At 37.7% G+C, this 21,255-nt stretch overlaps 1 pseudogene; it reads left to right on the top strand.

Moving 5' to 3' along the window:
- Window positions 1-11,012: 11,012 nt before the first annotated feature.
- LOC110304826 lies at window positions 11,013-11,389 on the top strand (annotated as a pseudogene).
- The last annotated feature ends 9,866 nt before the right edge of the window (window positions 11,390-21,255 follow it).

The following is a 21,255-nucleotide window of genomic DNA, read 5'->3' as shown; positions in this document are numbered from 1 at the left end:
TTGAATTCCTGATCTTTCCAAGACTTTTATCATGAATGGGTGTTGGATTTTGTCAAATGCTTTTTCAGCATCTAACGAGATGATCATGTGGTTTTTTGTCTTTGAGTTTGTTTATATAATGAATTACATTGATGGATTTTCGTATATTGAACCATCCTTGCATTCCTGGGATGAATCCTACTTGGTCAGGATGTATGATTGTTTTGATGTGTTCTTGAATTCGGTTAGCGAGAACTTTATTGAGGTTTTCTAGCCTTTTATTCTGAGGTAGTGTCTGTCTTTTTATTGAAGTCTGTTTCTTGTATGTAGCAGAAGCTTGATCCTGCTTGAGTATCCAGTCTGTTAGCTTATGTCTTATTGTTGGAGAACTGAGTCCTTTATTTGACCAGCTAAAATGGGGAGAAAGTTCACATGAAATCACCTGAGTATGAAATCCACTCCTCATTGGAGCATCCCCTCTTGAGGAAGCAGAATTAGCATCAAAATACAAACAGCACCAGGGCAACAAATATATCACCTTGAACATACTCACTCTCCTCTGAGTTTACCAGCCCAGTTCACTCACAAATTAATTTTCTGCTGACTTTTGGGAGAAGGTACTGGCTTTATGTGGGATTTCCAGGAAATGTTCCTTTTGAATAGCTCTTTCATGAGCCTTGGATAGTTGTCTCATAGAGCTAAAGGCTGTGTATGTTCTTCATTTGAGCCTCATTCCAATGCACAGCCACTCACAAGAACTCTTTCTCTTTTTTGGGCTCCTCATTTTCTCAAATTAGGGAATTGTAATGTCCTTGCTGTGTTTTCTGCCTTTGTGCCAGAGTCAGACCTGAAAGCACATCCTGGCAGATATATAGCACATTGGACGTCCCTCATAGATCATTTGACTTAGCTGCTCGGTTTCCAATGCCTTTGAATCACACTATTTGGGGGTGATTTAAAAATTCCTTCTCAGGTTTTGTAGGAATCATTTTAACACTATTTTGCCTTAGAGAAACAGAAACAATGCTAGTATATGTGCTACTATATTACACTTCTGGAGGATGCCTTAAGGATGGGAGATATACTAAGTACTTAGTAGAAAGAAAAAAATACTATATGGAGAAAAGTTCAAGCTCTCATCGAGTGGGAAATGGGGTAAATGAGGTGTTGGCAAGAGGCTTATCTTAGATGAAGCATACGTGAAAAAAAATCTATATGAAAACTTGCAATCATCTAATTCACAAAAGACTTCTACTAGAACACATGGTAAGACACAGATGGCACAAAAGAAAGGAAGCATAATACTTTGGGTTAAAGGTTTTAGATTAAGGTAGAATGAGAATATGAGTGACAGATTGTTCAAAATAAAGAGTAAATGAAGAAAACTTATGGCAACCCACTAATTTGAAATCTAATTAAAATATGTGTAAATATATTTTATATACAATATTTTATCATATATTCTATATACTATATACTATATTTCTATTACATAGAATATACATCATATATATTACGTGTGTGTGTGTGGGTTGTGAAATTTATGAGAATAGGAGTACTAGGCATGGATGGAACAATACTGATCTCAGAAGACATGGGTTATTAAATGAAAATCTCAATGTCAAGACATGAGATACACACTTACAAATAATTTGTTAGCCAGGAGCACTGAAAACAATACTGTCATTGCTTTTGTTTTCTCATCAACTAAAGTTTAAGGCTCTTTTGCGCCCCTCCAAAAAACCAAACAAACAACCAAACAAAGAAAACAAAACAAAACAAAAAGCCAAAACAAAAAACAAAAAAACAAACAAACAAAAAAACATAGGGCATAGAGAATAAACCTCAAACTGACCAGGAAACTCTCTTTGCTGGTAAGCTTACCTAGTGACACAAGGTGCTATGTGGGTCTTGAAGGGAGAAAACAATGGTCTTGCACAGTGCTGGACCCATGTCATAATAGTGACATGCTGGTAAGATGTGCCAGTTTGTATAATAGTGGCATGATGGTCATGGGGTAACCAGCTGCTTTCTGGTTGGATATGAAGTCTAATCCATAAAAGAAATTTCATGCCTTATATTACAGAGCTGACCAAAAGCCCATGAATTATAGGGCCAGTAGGGGAACCTACTGGACAGAACAAATCTGCCAAACAACTGCTCACTGATGCAGGAAACTGAGCTGTGGGAGCAAAATTCACTCCACTTCCAGTTTTAAATTCCTATAAAATGCCTCTTTTTACAAAAATAAAAGGCATCTATCTTAAATTACAAATGACTTGAAAGGTTAAAGCAGAATCTCGAGAGAGAGGGAGAGAGAGAGAGAGAGAGAGAGAGAGAGAGAGAGAGAGAGAGAGCATTTAGTGAATCATGTTGGAAAGCATCTTAGTTAGAAAATTAGTAGTCAGTATTTCCATTTAAGGTTGCCCATGCAGTATGAAGATTATGCTGGAGCAGATTATGATGGAGTGGATTGTTCTTGTTTGTAAGAGAACCATTACAATGACTCAATTACTGATACATATTTAAGTAATGCAAGGGTTTGGTGTTGCTACTGTTTCATAATAAAGCTACTCCTTTACTGTTTATTTTTATTGATTATTACAGCAGAGGCTTTCTATGTACATTTTACTCGACTAGTATACATTATATAGCCCAGGCCAGCCTTGTACAACAATTCTTTTGCCTCAGCCTCAACAGTTCTGAAATTACATCAGGACAATGCCATATCTGGCACCCTTATTTTTTATTTTATTTTTTTAATCCGTTTGTTTTATTTTGTGTGTGACGTTGTTGCCTGCATGGATGTATGTGTAAAGGTACAGTTCTGTTTCCCACAAAGCTCAAAAGGGGGAGCCAGACCTCCAGAACTGGCATTACAGGTGGCCATGAGCCACAGTGTGGGTGCCAGGAATAGACTTGATCTTACTTTCTTTCTTCTTTTTTTCTTTTATTGGTTTTTTTTTATTATTTACATTTGAAATGTTATTATCTTTTCAGGTTTCCCCTCCAGAAACTCCCTACCCATCCCCCTCTTCTTGCATCTATGAGGGTGCCCCCCAACCAACTCCTGTCTTCTTTTTTTGAAAGGAAATAAGTCAGGTGTGATGGCTCTGCAAAGTGAGAACTCCAGAGTTGAGGCAAGAGAATCAGGAATTTGTATCCAACCTAGGATATGAAGCAAAGGCTTTTTACATAAAACCAAAGTTAAAGTAGTCCAGCCCCCCCAAAAAAAACTCATCTGAATATAAATCAGATCAAGTGAACAACTACAAAACTGAATCTGGTCTGAGGAACCACCTGTGGAGAGAATAAAGGGCTAGAAACACAAAGACAGACAACAAGTCTGATTGATCAAGCTGTCAAATTTTTATTATTCCCAGGCAGGTTTTGTGCCTACAGAAGCAGGGTATGGGGAGGGGGATGACACAGAATCACTTTGTTTCTGGGAGAACGCACCTGTTCTCAAAAGCAGGATATTGGCTAGGTAAAAAGCTGCGTATGTAGTAGAAGATGGCCTAGTCAGCCATCACTGGGAAGAGAGGCCCCTTGGTATTGCAAACTTTATATGCCCCAGTACAAGGGAATGCCAGGGCCAAGAAGTGGGAGTGGGTGGGTAGGGGAGCAGGGTGGAGGGGGGGTATAGGGAACTTTCGGGATAGCATTTGAAATGTATATAAAGAAAATATCTAATAATAAGTAAATAAATAAATAAATAAATAAATAAATAGATGTTCAGCAGGAGAAACAGAATAAAATGGGTTGTTAGGTACCTGTCCACAAGATCTATAGCTATTTGTTCTTAACTGGGGGGTAGTACTTTCCCACAGAGGCCTCAATTTTTTCCCACAGAAATCTCAACTAAGTACTTTTCCACTAAGGCCAAGACTTTGTAAGTAAGCACTTATGGCTGACAAGGCAGTTAACATTCCAACACGGTCGCTCCCAACAATATATACTTCAAGTAAATTCACCTTGATGGATAACTGGCATAGAAATCAGTAATGGGAGGGTATGTATGTGTGTAAGTGTGAGTGTGTGTGTGTGACAGAGAGACAGAGACAGAGACACAGAGAGAGACACATACACACACACACACAGAGAGAGAGAGAGAGAGAGAGAGAGAGAGAGAGAGAGAGAGAGAGAGAATGAATGTTGGTTTAGCAGCACATGTGGCCAGGAGTGGGTGCCACCTCTGATCTAGCAATCTCAACAAAATTTCACTTTATTCATTAATACTTTTCTTTAAAAAATTTTTTTTTTACTTATTCACTTTACATCCCACTCTATGCCCCTCTCCTGGTCACTTCCCCCAATCCTTCCCCCAACTCCCCTCTCCTTCTCCTCTGAGTGGGTACCCTGACACTTCAATTATCTGCGAGGCTAAGCATTTCCTCTCCCACTGAGGTGAGACTAGGCAGAACAGCTAGTAGAACGCAACAGGCAACAGCTTTTGGGATAGCTCTCGTTCCAGTTGTTCAGGACCCACATGAAGGCCTAGCTGCACATCTACTACATATGAGCAGGGAGACCTAGGTACAGCTCATATATATTCTTTGGTTGGTGGTTCAGACACTGAGAGGGTCCAGGTTAGTTGACTCTGTTGGTCTTCCTGTGGAGTTCCTATCCCCTTCGGCGCCACATTCCTTCCTCCTAATCTTCCATAAGAATCACCAAGCTCCATTCAATGTTTGGCTGTGGTGTCTGTGTCTAAGGCAGCTGCTGGGTGAAGTCTCTCAGAGGACAAGAAGCTCCTCTCTACAAGCATAGCAGTGTATCATTAATAGAGTTAGAGATTGGTGCTTTCCCATGAAATTGGTCAAGTTAGGTCTGCTATCGGTTGGCCCTTCCCTCAGTCTCTGCTCCCTCCCTGACACCTACATTGCTTGTAGATAGGATAAATTTTGGCTTGAAAGCGTTGTGGGTAGGTATACATATGGGTGGGGCCACTTCCATGGCACAGCATACATGTCCAGAGGACAACCTATGGGGCTATGTGATTCTGTGTCTGGAAATCAAACTCAGGTCATCAGTTTGGCTGCAATCATCTTTGTCTTCTGACTCATCTTGCCAGCTCACTTCTAGAATGTAGACAGTACTGATACTGTTTTAAAAACTATATTGATAGTTCACTTTGCAGTATTTGAGGTAATAATATAAATTCTAAATATATTTAAGTGTGTTATAGTTTTTTTTTAATTTAATGTGTCCTCCTTCCTTTCTGGAGATTAAGTAAAACTAACATACTTTTCACTTTAATTTATAGTAGTTTATAAAACCTTTTGGTTAGTTCGATGGCCCATGTTTGTGATTACCAGAGCATGGCAGCCTTGAGAGGCGGGCAACCCTTGTGTAGGAGATCATCCTGGGCATGTAACCTCACAATACATAAATAAATATACATGTGCATAATATCTGGCACTCTCCTTCTCAGGAACATCTGAGGTCATTATTGTCGCATTTAATACCTGAATAGGGCATTCACTTCTGTTAGATAGAGCCTCCCATTTCAACTGGGATACGGTTTTGCTAAATTTCCTAATATCTTTGTTTAGGTTAGTTGGCAAAATTTTAATCATTCTTTCAATATCACTTATGTAGGAAGATCAAGGTTAGCATTTGTATTTCATAATGAGTCTGGACCTTCTTTCTCCTGAGTTGACAGTACTTTAAATAGGGATCAATAATTTTGCTTTTATTCCACTTTAGCTTTTATTAGGTGTACTGGCTAGTTTTGTGTCAACCTGACACAGCTGGAGTTATCACAGAGAAAGGAGCTTCAGTTGAGGAAATGCCTCCATGAGATCCAACTGTGAGGCATTTTCTCAATTAGTGATCCAGGGGGAAAGGCCCCTTGTGGGTGGAACCATCTCTGGGCTGGTAGTCTTGGTTCTNTAAGAGAACAGGCTGAGCAAGCCAGGGGAAACAAGCCAGTAAAGAGCATTCCTCCATGGCCTCTGCATCAGCTCCTGCTTCCTGACCTGCTCGAGTTCCAGTCCTGACTTCCTTGGTGATGAACAACAGTATGGAAGTGTAAGCCAAATAAACCCTTTCCTTCCCAAATTGCTTCTTGGTCATGATGTTTGTGCAGGAATAGAAACCCTGACTAAGTCATTAAGAAAGATGTTTTTGTGTATATTAGACAAGGGAAGGAGGTGGTGCATGTTAAACTCATGTGTATCCCCATGTCTATCTCCCAACACCTTATTGTTTGATTTTAAAAGTTTTTATAAACCTGAACTCTTCACAGTATCCTACATGTAACAGTTTATATCTTTTATACATGGTGTGGTAGGTAGAATAGTGGTTACCAGAAATCTTCATGCTGAATCTTGGATTACAAGCATAGACTGTAACTCACAAAGGAAGTAGTTACAGATGTAACTGTGGTAGCCAGGGACTATACCTATGATAGGGAGACTAGTCTGAATGATGTATATGGATCCAGTGTAATCACAAGGGTCTTCATAATGGAATAGTGTGGCAATAGGGGAAGGAATTATGGACAGGGCAGTGTGAGAAAGATTTGGCTAACACTGCTGGTTCTGAAAGTAGAGAAAAGAGGCTAATAAATGAGAATGGTCTCTACCTGGAAAACACTGGGTCTTTTGGAAACGTCCACAGTCAGTGAAGCCCTGTTGGCTTCTTGCTTGCCTATTGAGATCCAATGGCATCCTGACCTCCAAAGATGGAAGATAATAAACTCCTGATGTTTCAAGTCACTAAGTTTATGGTAATTTTTGTAGCAGCATGGAGAACTACGTAGATGAAAATTCAGAGAACTAGATCTGACTAGAACATTGATTAGCTGAGATCATTCTGTGTCACTCCTTGTCATTAAGTGATCTCTTATATTTAAATTAAAAGAAAGTGGTTCTCTTTTACATTATGCACTCAATTTTAGCAATCAAAGGGCATGCAAAATTCATTAATTATCAAAATATATCAACACATTTGCTGAGTGTCAGCCACTGCTCATCCATGCCCCCTCACTTATTTTTATAAATTTTTGAGACATGACTTCATTTCCTTTCCTATTATTGTCATTTGGAAGGAAAGGCCCTAGACAGATTATGTAGAAGGCTGTGCCACATAAAGAATGTATCTGCAACCAGACAGATGAGGGCTCAGAATCTAAATTCCCAGCTTCCTATCAAAATGATTTTAGCTTTGTGATAATTTGTTTTCACTTGGTATAGAAAAAGTGTTCTTGGATGACTGAAATGATAAATAAAATGCCCTACTTACAGTTTTTGGCTTATTATATGCTTTTATTTATTTAAATACTAATAAACAGTCTATGTAAATTCCTGGGAAGCCATGGGTAAAAAAATAATTTGAGAGACAGATAGTGGAAGTACTGTCAGACTTCAAGTTACACCGGGGAACCAGCTACTTAGTTCTGCTTACTTGGGTAGGAAAAACCTACTGCAACTTGCCTACACATTTTACATCCTTTGTATCATTCATATATATATGAATGCGTGTGTGTGTATGTGTGTAATGACAAACTAGTTTATAATAGTTGAAAATTATGTTTCTAGGGTAGAAAAAATGGTGTGAGTTTATGGTATATTAGGAAAGACATTGTTGAGCTTGCATAATCTCGTTTTAAATGATGACCTAAATGATTTTTAAAGCTATTATTTTTAAACTCAAATACCCAAAAAGTTAAAAGTAACCTAAGTCGTATCTTAATTTGGAGGCTGTCCTGGGTTTTAAATGGTATATTAGGATTGTGTTTCTCTAAATACAAAATAGCTATAAAAGCTATTTTGTACTGTCTGAAAGATATTTTGTTTTAATTCTGTTCCATGTCAAGGCAGCCCTTTCCTGCATTTGAGGTTAAGACCTATAAAGTATTCCCTAGTTACCAAGTTTAGACAAAGAATTTTCTGAATGTTTTGAGAACTGTGTTCAAGACACAAAGGTCTGGATTCTCCTTTGTGTATGTGTGCTATTTTTTTCCTCTACAGATTAAAGCAAAGATGCATGGAATGCAGACAGTAGCAATATTTCATGTCTTATTAATAATGGCAAATTAGTGTCTATTTACCACTTTTTCTAAATTCAAACATCATTTTAGATTCTCTTTATATTTCATCTTGAACAACATATCAACTGTATCATTTGTCTTTACTATAGACTGACAGGCATTTTGTTTTTTATTTCCTTCCCCAAATGTTCTGAGGTTTTCTAATACTATTTTATAAAATGGTGATTTCTGGCCTTCCTATCAAAAAATTAGGTTTTATTCAGCATACATTAGTTGAGTCTTGGCTCTTTTGGTCTCCTCCTATTTGTTTCAAGCCCTGAAACAACTCCCAGATCTCTGCTCTCAGAAGTTCTCAGAAAAGAATTATTCTAACATTGAGACAGGCTTTACAGTAGACTCTATGAATCCTCTGTAGCTGAGCTTCTATGTGTTCTGCATTGTTCTGCTGTTGCATGGTGAGTTCCCCCTCCCCCAGGTTATAGTAATTTTATTCTCATATTTCTTTAAAAGATTATGGAACAATATATAATCATATAGTTATCATTAATGGTAAATTAAAAGAAAGTTGCTAAGGTTGATATCTTAAAAAGCTGCTTGTTAGGTGAATTCAAGGCTAGCCTTATCTACAAAGTGAGTTTTAGGACATCCAGGACTACACAGAGAAAACCTGTTTCAAAAACAAACAAGCAAACAAGTGAACAAAAAAACACCACCAACAAAAACACTGCTTATAATTGGAGAAGGACTTTCTTTCTCTGGGAGATTTTCTATGATCTCCAAAGCATCATCAATCAAGATAAACAGAGCAATTGCAGAGGGGATGGACATAATTGCATTTGGGTATTTAACAGTTATATTTATATTACGCTTTCATTGCTTCATAAAAAATAAATCAATTTGGCTAATAGCATGTACCTGGGTGGAAATATAAAATATTGATGAAAATGATTATCTTTTTACATTTGGACATGTGGGAAAGAGATATATATTCATGACATAACTTAAAAATGTTTTAAAGTATTTATTGATATTAAATATTAATGGCAACTATGTACAGACTATTCACTATACTAAACTGAGAAGAAATGGATTAAAACACTCATCATATTAATAACCACCAAGGTTTACTGACTCTCCACTAAGAGTCACACAACTCTGTATACTTTTACATGCAACATTTCATTTAAGATTTAATGTATGAACAATTAGGAAGTAAAAGAAAGGAAAAGAAAACTAGCTGGTATGGTGGGTGATACATGTCCCAACACAAAAGCCTAGTAATTACTAAGAGTTCAAATTAGCCTGTGTTACAGTGTGAGTTACTGTCTGAGACAGGAAAAAAGGTGGGCCTCAATGTTAATGTGGAGGAGGAGGAGGAGGAGGAGGCAGAGGAAGAAGAAGAGAAGCAAGAGAAAAAAAATGAAACAAAAGTGTTTAAACAGCAGTATAAATTTCCAATAATTTATATATGCATTGGAAAGTTTTCTGAAAGTTTAGGGATTTGTGCCTAGTCTTGAGAGTAGAGAGCAAGGAAAGTGAGAATGAGCCTGGATGATGATGAGTGGAAGTAGCAACAGTGAGGTAAATCCCCACAGGCTGCTTACAGCACAGAGCATGGAGGCCTCATACTCTAGCCTCTGACTGGAGCTCCCTATTGTGTGCTCCTCATGGCTCCCTGTGGACCACTACAGCTTTCTTCACATCTTAAAAGTGACATGACTATGGAGTAGAAGTTGTCATCTTGCAATTCATCTTGACAGTCTTTCTGGTATTCTACAGAGCTCTTTTGGGTTTGGGTAATAAGCATTTAGCTTGCTTTATTTTTGCTATTGTTTGACTTTTGTGACAGAGTCCCCTTCTGTGGCATTGTCAGTCCTGGAACTCCCCATGGCGACAAGTCTGTCTTCAAATTCACAGAGATCCTATTGCTTCCGCCTCTCAAGTTCTGTGATTCAATGTATGCAGCTCATGTACAGTCTACTTTTGCTTTCATTTTCATATTGTTTGGGTTGTTTTGTTTTGTTTTGTTTTTCGAGACAGGGTTTCTCTATATAGCCATCACTGTCCTAGGGCTCATTTTGTAGACCAGGCTGTTCTCAAACTCAGAAATCTGCCTGCCTCTGCCTTGGGTTTATTTTTTTGTACAAGATTATTATTATTAAGTTTACATACTACAGGTTTATTAATAAAATTGTTGAATTTTATTGTATTTCAGTACCAACATTTTATTACCTTTTATAACTATTTGACGCTGCAATTAAGGAAAATATAGTACTGAAACCCAGTTTGTGAAAAATTGTTTCTTTTATTATTCATTTTCAAGTTTTTATATTTTCAAATAAATATATATATATACATGTATACACGTAAACTTGTGTGTGTGTGTGTGTGTGTGTGTGTGTGTGTATGATTGCATAAACACCTCAGTCAAGAGTGTAGTGAGAAAATGACTTGTGAATACTGGTTCTCTCCTTCTTCTACCTTGTAGGTTCCCTGAAGTCAGACTCAGGTCATCACGTTTGTGTGTTGCTTTACCTACTGAGCTATCTCTCTGTCTTCTCAAGTTATTTTTTATTTGTGTTTGAAATCAATATATTCTGTATTTCTCATTTAGACATAATTTGTTGTTTATAAATCACTTCATCAGAACATTTTTTTCAGATTCCAAATTATACTTATTTCTAGCATTTATGTGTGTGCATTGGTGTCTATCAATAGCTCCAAGAAAATCTCACAAGTTCCTAACTATTCTATGATTTTTAAATGTACTAATTTTTTATTTTTATATGTACTATGAATTTGCTATTAATTACTATTAACTAATAATAGTAAATTTTAAGTTTACTATTATTATTATATGAATGCATGCCACAATGCACACGTGGAGAACAAAAAACCTTCATGGAATTGGCTCCCCTTATTTACCTTTATACACTTTCAACGTGAAGGAGAAACTTAAGAGTTCTTTGGAATGTCCGTTGGATGGTGTGTTGCTGCAGATAAAGGAAGGTTGCATTAAAATGGATACAGGTGGAATCCATTTCCATCTGGTTCTGCTGAGACGCGTGTGGCTCCCTCCCCGCAACAGCCAAAATGGTGAAGCTGATCGAGAGCAAGGAAGCTTTTCAGGAGACAAGCTTGTCATGGTGGACTTCTCTGCTACGTGGTGTGGACCTTGCAAAATGATCAAGCCCTTCTTCCTTTCCCTCTGTGACAAGTATTCCCATGTGGTGTTCCTTGAAGTGGACGTGGATGACTGCCAGGATGTTGCTGCAGACTGTGAAGTCAAATGCATGCCGACCTTCCAGTTTTATAAAAAGGGGTCAAAAGGTGGGGGAGTTCTCCGGTGCTAGCAAGGAAAAGCTTGAAGCCTCTATTACTGAATATTCCTAATCATGCTCTGAAAAGTGTAGCCAGCTACCAGCTGTTCAAACCCTGTACCTTTTTTAATTTGCAAAACCTAAGTGTGGAGAGTCTATACCCAACTGCCATCCGATTACAAATGACAATAAAATATTAATTCTACCCTTTAAAAAAATGGATACAGGTGTGAAAGGTTAAGGCAGACTCGTGAAGGAATGTTTTGCGGAAGCAGACATAGGAGAGAGGATGTTCAGCTAAAGCAAGCACGTAAAAGGACACATGATGAAGTATTCTTTGCTAACAACACACATGTGTTAGTCTGCCTTGTATTGCATAATTGAGCTCATTTGTCAGGACTCCATAGAGAGAAATGCACCAAAAATGTCTGGTGGTGTACTGCCATTTGTTGCCACTTCTGAGGAGGACTCAAGCTGATTGGATGCATGTGCTGAGGCAAGACCTGTGCTGAGGCAATACGTATACCGAGGCAAGGCCCATGGAGGACATATGATGTTTGGAGATTATAAATAAGACTCCACAGAGTGACAGAGAGAGCTTGGCTTGCTGGTACAGCTAGTTGTACAATGCTTGTAGGTCTCTCATCTTTGCTGATCTTCACTTCCCTGAGAGAGGCACAGCCAAGAACTTCTCCTGGTGTCCCTCCTGATCCCTCCTGCTGACTCTAGCCAAGGCTGAAGCCTACCTTTCTTTGCTAGGTTGTGTCACCACTGTTGCTATCCCAACTATATCGAACTGGACTTCTGGTGCATCCATGAAGTGTTTGGGAGTTGGATCAATCTATCGCTGTCAGCTATTTTGTGAACTGGATTGCTGAATTCCAGACAACACAAATGGGAATTGCTCCAAAGAACCTTTCCAAACAGGTCTACTTTCCCCATATCCTTCCTGTTTAAGAACCATCATTAAAAATAAGGTTTGAAAAAATTAAGTTACACAATAGATCAAAGCTTGTTTACTAGGTCATGTGACAAGAGCCTTTACACTCTCCACCTCCCCAGCACAGGTCCATTTCTTAATATACAAGCTTTCAACAGGGAAAGAGATGAAATTCTCCATCTTCTGGAGATGACTGAGACCCAGTTTGTATGCTGTTACAGGTTTATAAACTTCTTTTTTAAGTTACAGTCTTGTTGTCTAACCCAGGTTGGCCTAGAATATGTGATCCTCCTGACTCGATTTCTAGGATACAAGTATTACATGAAAATGTCACCATTCATATCTCTTATGATTATTTTTAATATGGATACTTGTTCTTTTCTATATTATACAAACTCCAATAATCTTCATAGAAAATATATGAAATCTTGATACTGAATGGAGTAAGAAATCACAGAACTTCCTATATATTTTTATAAACAATGTGTGTGTTTGTGTGTGTGTGTGTGTGTGTGTGTTCTCTATGAAGAACTACTGGCATTGGTAAGGCAATGTACCCTGAAGATGGGATTTCTCTACTGATGTAAGAGATGAACATGTTCACTACACATAGAAAAGAGATCTCTACCATTACTCTTTGGGGGCTTCACTGATACAACATGTAACTTGATGGGCATTGTTTACTTTGAAAGATAGGATACCTGTAGTAGCAAGCACAGCTTCAGGTAATCTTAATTTTTCCCTGTCTTGTAGTGGTCTTTGTTCTTTTAGTGTGTGTTATCTTCCTTTTCTACTGTGCTTCTCCTTATTTCCTCTTACAAGTACATCAGTCATATTATTGAGTTCTTCCAGAATTATTTCATTTTTGCTTTAACTAAATCTTTGAAAACTCATTTTTCAAATATAATCAGACTCAGGTTTAACAGTGTACTTTAAGGGCTTGGCAATACACTTTCATTACTCAGGAATGATTTTTAACCACTGTAGAGCCTCATAAGTTTTCTGTTTTGTTAACTCTTCAGCAGACAATATGCCCTGTTAGATCATCAACAGGCATATTTACATTCGAAAAACTCACATTATCACAGAGTCTTAATGACTCCTATATATTCTTAATGAAATATAGGAAATGTGTTTTTAAAAGACAGCTATCATTATGTAAGAGAACAGATCCAGGAGTGGTGGTGCATGAGCAAGCTGAGGAAGGAGGCTTAGCCTGAAAACTCTGAAGAAATACAGGACAAAGATAGTTTCTGAAAATAAACAACATTGGAATGGTCATTCCAGGAAAATGGATTTACTAAAAATACAAATACAGCATTTTCATGTTCTTGTATCCCAGAAGGGGAAGAGAATGGAATTTTCTTAGATTAAATGATGTTCTAGTATAACATAGCAGTTGTATCATAATCTGAGTATATGCTTCTTGGTCTTATTAGGAAAGAGGAAATTTGCAAGTGACAGTAAACTGTGGAGAGGTGGACTTCCTACCTACCAGAAAAGGGGTCTCTGGGCAGCATGTGGGAGACAGAATAGGAGATTTCCAAAGTATTTGGTGGCAATTCAATGGCAGCCAACATGAAATAGAATTTTACAAGAAGGAAGAAGAAATTAAGGAAGAAAGGAAAGAAAGAAAGAAGAAAGGAAGAAAGGAAGGAATGAAGGAAAGGAAGAAAATTGATTTAGATTGGGCATCTAGATTCCAAAATTAAGAGGGTCTGACAGGTTCCTGTATGTTATTTTACTGAGAAGGTCTTGCAGACCTTAGAGAAGCTATTTTGGAATTCATGTAACACCTTCACACTCACCTCCCTCCTATGCAAAGTATTCAAACTCTAATGTTCATTTGTTTCTATTCTATTTCAGTCTATCTCATTAAGGTTCAGCTTCTAACTCTATAGACATAAGCCAGATTGAAGCTGCAGTGATTACTTTTAAAGTAACTGATGGGACATATAGAAGAAGGTGCTTCAGCACTAAGCATGATTTGTGCTCTTTCTGCCTCCATGGAGATGCTCCATGGATAGAAGTGGAGGTAGAAAATTTGGCCTTGGGATAGAAGTGTTTACAGAGTATTATAAGAATCAAGAAAGAAAAGAAACCAGTACCTGGATCAGAGGAATGTGACGATTGATCCACACTGAACATATATGTATAACAGCAGCAAGAGGAAAATAAGAAAATACAAGGCTAGGCACTATGGTGTCTGAGTGCATGTGTGCATGTGCCATTCTGGAGTAGATTCTGGATTTACATGCATCGGGTCCAAATCCAAGACTTGCCACTCACCTGTGTTGTTATTTTCTAGAGCTTTTCGTCCTACCCTTTGTCTTATTGTCTGTACCATAAAATCTATGACTTAGTGATCAGGCAACAGACATTAAGTCCTATGGAAAGTGTTTTGCAAACGTTAATTCATTTACTATTTTCTCAAGCTCAAAAAGATAGGCACAGCCTTTATTATCTGCATTTTATGGTTATTTGGGGTATGTAAAAATTACATGGTAACACAGTTTTCAGGAGTCAGACAGTCACTTGAGACAAGCCAGGGCTATACTATGAGACTCTCTTTCAATACTACTGTCACTACTAACAAATCACATAATGTCATTCCTGAAACATAAATAAAAAAAAAAGCTGTCCTCTCAAAATATTGAGAAATTAATATTTTTGTTAAAGTTTTTAGTGTGTCTGTGCGCATGTGCGCATGTACATGCATGCAGTGGAAACCCATGCAATCACTGATTGTTCTACGGGTTGCTATTCTGGGGGTGGTGATTATGGTAGCTGCTTTAGTTTATTATTCTATAATTAGGACAAAATAAATTTGAAGTGAAGAGATAATTAATAAAAAAGAAGTCACCAGTTGTTAGGAGACAATTCACTTCTGCCTTTTCTGCATGTCTTTTGGTCTGACCCATTTTTCAAGGACATTCCTTTAGGAAACAAACTTCTGAGAAGAGGTAATGTTCTCATCAGAAACTCATCTCATTAGAATGCAGTAACATCTCCCTCTAGGAAAGGGCTAGGCTAATTTGCTAGCAATTCTTTAAACAAGATTGGGTTTCCTAAACTGTTCAGTTGTGATTCAGATTTATGTGTGTACAACAACCCTGTGAGTCTACCTCTACCTTACTTCTGCAAATCATGGGAAAAGAGGACAAATGTAGGCTCAGGCTCATGCTTTCCACTGTGGAAGATCATTATATAACACTAAAGCATATATTAGAGTTACACAAGTGCACATCAGGATATAGCAGCTAGTGAGGCAAACACACCAGAGGCTGGCAATCAGAGATGTGGCTCTGATGATACTGTGGGTTTGGGATTTTAACTTTCAGAAATGAAAGAGAATCGCATCTCTGCTGCTTTAAATCTCATCGTCTCAGACATTTTCTTTTTATCAGTGCATCCTTCAAAATTGTTATCTTTCAAGAAAAACGAAGAAATAACATTACAGTGATAATGGAGAATACTAAGATCTTGGACCCAAAGTCATGTCTTGGAGGCTGACAGAAGGATGCTGCAATCTCAGCTCCTCCATAAACTAGGCAGGTGTGCAGACTTGAGAGGTTTACCATTCTATGTAAACATTGGAATGATTGTGAGGAGGATGCAGTAACTGTTGCTGCCTAGAAAGGATATCTGGGCAATCAGGGAAAAGTCTATTTTAAGTGCTTGAGATACAACAGTTAGCAGTGCTGTCAGATCTGTATTGTCTGTAGATTCTTCTGACAGGTATGATGATGGTGGAGATAGATGGCATGGACAGTATGAGCAGAGGAAGGGATCCATGAGGCAGCCAATATACCATCCTATGTAAGGCATGTAAGAGGAATGAGTTATGGCAGCAGCAAAGTGATAATCAGAATGAGTAAAGAGGGTGGTCATCCACTAATATTAATTAGCTATTGCGGGATATGCCATCAGTAGCCTTTGAACAAATCCAGTTCCATCAATTCCCTCTAACATATAAGAAGAATAACCTCATCACAGGTGTTTTGCTTATTTAAATCTTCCAGATAAGTACTGCTGTGATATTACCCAGATCACTATATGGGTGATGAGTGCACCCAACATGAACTCAGGCCAGGATGTATTGTCTAAAGAGGCTGACTACAGTCAAAAGGACACTGCCCTTTCATATACACAATGGCAGGAAAGCTGAAGGTATTTTGCCATAGTGAAAACAGCTCAAAATTTTTGCATCACCAATATAACATTAATTTAACTCAAAATAAGGAAGAACATACCTCAATAAGTTTGATTGCTCAGATATATTAAGGCTGAAGTTTGACTATGTAAGAAATATTATGCTGGAATTGCCTACAAAATTTAGCTAAGTGTTTGGAATTCTTACTTTCAACTTAAGAGAAGGAATAAAAAAAAAAATCTCACTACCCTCTACTCTTAGAAAATCACATGTACTACAAGGAATCCCTCCCAAGCTTGAAAGCTAAACAATAAAACATAGCAAAACTGTGCTTACCTGGTAACAACCAAGAAACAGAGATTGTTGTTGTCAGAAGTATTTTAAAGTATCTTTTTAAAGTACATTTCCCAGATGTAATAATGTATACTAATAAAAATTGAATAATTTTTGAATTGAATAAAAAATGAATTTAAAATTTAAAAACATTTTCCTGAAAAACTACCTACATGTAAATCACCACTTCAAGTGAATATGCACATACACACATTTATATTTTAAATATAGAAAAGAATTACTTGAGATTTAGAATAGGTTTTGATATATTATGATTTTATCAAAACATTCATTACTAGATACTTGAAATGGGTGTTAAAACTGAAATTGCAAATAACAAAGTTAATTTGTAACAAATAAAAAAGAGTGAGCTTTGGCAGTAGAAATAACAGGTTTATGAGAGCAAAGGACAAATTCTTTTCTTAGAGAGGTCCTCTTATAGTGAAGCTTATTTGAAAACTTCACAGATGGGATGAACAGATCGACCGATGATCATTACCACCGGTCTGCTGAAAATACCTTTACTTTGGATTATTAGTCAGGAATATTGGTAGCAATTCTCTTTCTTTTTATCTTCATGCTACATTTCTTCTGAGTTCCATTTCTAGATTCATATGCTTTAGTTTCAACCATTCCAACTAGGCAACTTGCAAAAAAGTCAACCAATATTCTGTATATCTTCAATAACCAATTAAAATTTGAAATTAAACTTAAATACCATTATGTTAGTATGTTCTCTCACATGAAGAAGTGAGCTCAAAGTTTAAGAAAATAAGATGAGATAAATTTAAAAAGCACATAAAATTTTGATGAAAGACATAAAATAATTGAATAAATATAGTGTTCATGTCCATATAGCTAACAAGAATTAGTAATATTAAAAATATTTCCTCCAATTTGATTCACAGCCTTAATGCATTTCCAAACAAAATTCCAAGAAATTATTTTGTAGAGTTAACTAATTATGTCAATGCTTAATCTGGAGTAGTAGAAACCAATAACCCTGTAAATGTTAAGAAAATATTTAAGAAAATTAACCAAAGTGGAAGACAGTAACTACAAAACTCCAATACTTAATTATACAACTACTGCATCAAGACAGCATGACAATCATTAAATAACAGACAAACAAATTAATGGATCAGTAAACCAGAAAATATAACCACCCATCTGTGACAAAGGAACAAAGACAATAGAATATGGAAAAAAAATCTCTTCAACAGTTGGTACTGAACCAAGTGGACATCTCTTTCTGTCTCTCTCTCTCTGTCTCTCTGTCTCTCTCTCTCTGTCTCTCTCTCTGTCTCTCTCTGTCTCTCTCTCTCTCTCTCTGTCTCTCTCTCTGTCTCTCTGTCTCTCTCTCTCTGTCTCTCTCTCTGTCTCTCTCTGTCTCTCTCTCTCTCTCTCTGTCTCTCTCTCTGTCTCTCTGTCTCTCTCTCTCTGTCTCTCTCTCTGTCTCTCTCTGTCTCTCTCTCTCTCTCTCTGTCTCTCTCTCTGTCTCTCTGTCTCTCTCTCTCTCTCTCTCTCACACACACACACACACACACACACACACACACACACACACGGCACAAGAAGGGGGTCGGGGGAAAAGACTATAGGGAGAGAGACTATAATAATACTATAATCTTCCTGGAAGTTAGTCAAGGTAAAGTCTGTAGGTCTTTTGGTTTGGTAATAACTGTACAAATAAAATACCATGAAACTACCTTTAAAAGAAAGAATTGATAAACTAGACTTCATTAACATTTCAAATATGCCACTGTCAGGAAAGAAAAAAAAAAGACAAATTTGAAGGCTATGTTTGCAAAGCCCTATCTGGTAAAGGATTGTTTGCAAATGGTAATAGCAGGGTATAAGTAATTGGACTGGGGAAATGGGGTGTCTCTAATTAGGGAGGAAAAGGGATATAAATACAGGCGAAGGAAAGAGGAGGGTAAAATGACAGAAAAGATGTCTGATAAAGTCATAACAAATCATACTATTAAAAATTCACCTAAAAACCCTATAATACACGTATCCCATATGGGATGACAATTCTTCCTCCAAGTGCCAAGGACTATCTGACAAAATTCCTGACACTAGGGATGAAAAGTCCTCTTTTGAGTTCTTGGTTTCTGCTTTCCTAGGGACTCCCAAAACATCGACTATTGTTGCCCCTTGTGGTCCCCAGAGATAGATGGTAATTCCTCATTGCTAAAGACACTGTGTAGTTTAGAAACAGATCCTGAAAGCCCCTGAACTGAAACTTAAATGAATGATTCTTCCCAAGGCCTAGTTTTAATGGTTACCATTAAACAGGCACTATGCAAAGCTTCCAAGAAGAGAATGACTCAACTACCCTACTCTGCAATGATACCTATGAACCAAGTCAACTACTCACACAACACAATGGTCCTATGGGTATCATAGTGGCAAGTATATTTTTGCAGAATTAACCTCTAATTAGACTAAATATGTGCTCACCAAGAGGGAAGTTATTTCTTATGCTAAAAAGCTTACCTACTACCTGTGGCTAGTAAACTCATGGATATTGGAGGAGAACTTGCTGCCATCACTTTACTAAACCATAATAATCCATAGCAACATTCTACATATTTGACCTATTCCTAAATGCCAGTGTAGTCCTCAACAAGGAAATTTGTGTTTATAAAAGATGGAGAGCACTATAGAAAAGCAGAAGCAATAAAAATGCAGAGATGTTAAGCTCAATTCCAATGAACACAACTATAAAACAACTCCCTTATTTAAGGCTCAGGGATCATTGCAGAATAGTGGGCATAAAGTTTCTTAGAGCCAAATGATCACAGAGTATGCTTTTACACTGTGTCTCCTCATAATGTTAGAAGCTATATCCAAAAGTTCTAACTAATACTCCTGTTTGAACAAGAGCTGAACAAGATGAACAATAGACTTGACAAAGCACATAGATGTGGGAGGTAGATCTCCACCCTACACAAAGAACTAAAGGCAACCAAGGAATACTGAGAGGAGCCATAATCTTCATGGGAATAGAGCATACCAACTCAACACCAAATGGTCAGCCCAGAAATCATACATGCAAATAGCATTATACAGATTTAGTAGTATATATATATATATACAAAATTTAATGTAACAAAACTTAAGCTCACTATTTAGACTGAATATCTGCTCTTCAAGAGAGATGTCATTTCTTATACTAGAAAATTTGCCAAACACCCATGACTAGTGAAGTCATGGATATTGGAGAAAAACTTGAAGCCACCACTTTACTAAACCATAGTAACAAAATTTCATGAAAACATGTAACAAAATTAATGTAACAAATTATAATGAAAAAATAGTTCATGGATTTGAAAAGGAGCAAGGAGTTGTATATAGAGAGTTTGAAAGGCAGAAAGGGAAGAAAGAAATTATATAATTAAACAGTTATCTCCAAAAATTAAAAGAAGGCAAAACAAGATAACAAAGCCATAGAACAAAACAAGCAAACAAAAAACAGAAAAGAAAATCCATTTGAGCCCTTTTAGTTATATCACAATAAAGATTTTTGGATAGATATGCATAGTCAAAGATTCTCCATATTGTATAACATGATAAAAATGTACATCCAAATTACATTCAGAAGTCAATGCAAAGTTCAGAGGGTGATACTGGCAAATGCTTAAAACATTGTTCAGCTACAGAAATTCTCAGCAATTGCTGGTATGAATGCAACATTTTTTACTACATTAAAAGACAATTTTGCGAACTGGCCACCTTCCTGGTCAGAGCACAGGTGTCCGCCCAGCCTGAGAGGCTTCTGCCTCAGGTTCCGCGGGAGCCAGCTTGGTTCCGGGACTCCGCGGAGGGCAGTCTGCACAAGTGAGAGTGTGGAATACAGAGGTCAGCAGTCTCTGGGACAGGCGAGAGCCACAGAGCCTCTGAGGCAGCGCCATTTTTGGCTCCAGACAACCTGCCACCTTCCTGGTCAAAGCACAGGTGTCCGCCCGGCCCAAGAGGCTTCTGCCTCAGGTTCCACGGGAGCCACCTTGGTTCTGGGACTCCGCGGAAAGTAGTCTACACAGGTGAGAGTGTGGACCACTGAAACAACGGCTTCTGTGACAGGCCAAAGCAACACAGCTTCTGGGAAAGTTCCTATTTTGGGCCTTCATCTTCGGCCAGGAGGAGGTCCAAACACCAGATAACTGTGCACCTTCCCTGAAAGAGGAGATCTTGCCTGCAGAGACTGCACTGACCACTGAAACACAGAGGAGAGAGCTAGTCTCCCAGGTCTGCTCATAGAGGGTAACAAAATCATCAGAGGAACAATCTCCAAACAGAGACAACTATAACAACTAACTCCAGAGATTACCAGATGGTGAAAGGTAAACGTAAGAATCTTACTAACAGAAACCAGGACCAATCACGATCATCAGAACCCAGCACTCCCACTTCCCCCAGTCCAGGGCACCCCAACACACCTGAAAAGCTAGACTTGGATTTAAAAGCATATCTCATGATGATAGTAGAGGACATCAAGAAGGACTTAAATAACTCACTTAAAGAAATA

The sequence above is a fragment of the Mus caroli genome, chromosome 1 (genome assembly GCF_900094665.2).
Source record: "Mus caroli chromosome 1, CAROLI_EIJ_v1.1, whole genome shotgun sequence".
Lineage (NCBI taxonomy): Eukaryota > Metazoa > Chordata > Mammalia > Rodentia > Muridae > Mus > Mus caroli.
The sequence above is the reverse complement of the archived record's forward strand: the minus strand, read 5'-3'. Positions and strand labels throughout refer to the sequence as shown.